We start from the raw sequence: 1,214 nt of genomic DNA on the forward strand, positions 1-1,214 counted from the left end.
TCGTCCCCCTAAGGTCAGACCCCGATCAGCACCGGCGCGGGATCCCTCTGGACCCGGCCGCGCGGGCCCCGGCGGCGGGCGGCGCGAGGTGGCGGCGGGCCTTGAAAAAGCCCGGCGCGCCTCCGCCCCCGCCCCGGGGCACCGGGCCGTGCCGCGTGTGGCTGTCTGTGGTGTCCCACGGCTGCCGGCGCGGGACGGCCCCGGAGCGCGGGCCCGGCGACCAGGCGGCTCCTCGGCCTCGGCGGATCGGGAAAGCGCACGATCGGCCGCCGCCAGGAAGGCGCGGGGCCGTGCCGGGGGCTAACCCCCCCTGCGCGGCCCCGGGCCCGAGGCGCGGCCGCCCCACGGAGCTCACGCGGCTCCCTCGACTACGACCTCAGATCAGACGTGGCGACCCGCTGAATTTAAAGAGGCCAGTAGGAGATAAAACATAGCTTGGGTACTCACCTATTCCTGGCAAAAGGCACATTTCTCGGCCTTAACAGGGAGATCATTTTCTTGAAGATGCTGTAAAACAGCTTAAACATGTTAAACACGTTGATCTTGATGATTTGATGATATACATGTTTTTTCTACCTCACATGAGTGATGCTCATGTGTGGTAGAAAAGCCTAGTATATCATCAAGATATGCAATAACCTGGACATTCACCATAGTAGAAAATACTGTTTTCATGAGGCAGCGTAATATTGCAGGGGTATAAATTGGCCCACAGGGCATGTCACTGCATTGCAATAACCCAGACGTAGTGCAGAAGGCTGTCTTTCATTCATCACTCTGCTTGGCTCAGAACAGATGCATGCTATTAAGGCATTTCTGAGGCTCTATGCAATCAGGGGAAATTAATTGTCCTCCTTGGTAATGAACTTGTTCACCTTCTGTAGTTGATACAGTTCCGGAGGTCTTCCATCTTTTTTGGCATGAAAAAAGAAGAAATAAGAAGAGACTGTGAGACTTTTGGTAAGGTTTGCATCTAAATGCTGCAAAAGGTATTTCTTTCCTTGCTCAGAAAGTGTACTCATGTGGCTAATGGGTGACAGCACACTGGTTCCCGGATCTATATGGCACTCATAGTCCTGGTGGGGCAGGAATAAATGATCCTTGTTTTTTTTAATGCATTCACAAAATTGTGGTAATAAGAGTGTGCACCCTCTAGTTCAGGCAGACTGGCTGTGATGGAGAGGGATGTCCCAGAGAGACCCTATTGGGCTTGC

This window comes from Ambystoma mexicanum, chromosome 9 (assembly GCF_040938575.1).
Source record: "Ambystoma mexicanum isolate Mex_15411 chromosome 9, UKY_AmexF1_1, whole genome shotgun sequence".
Lineage (NCBI taxonomy): Eukaryota > Metazoa > Chordata > Amphibia > Caudata > Ambystomatidae > Ambystoma > Ambystoma mexicanum.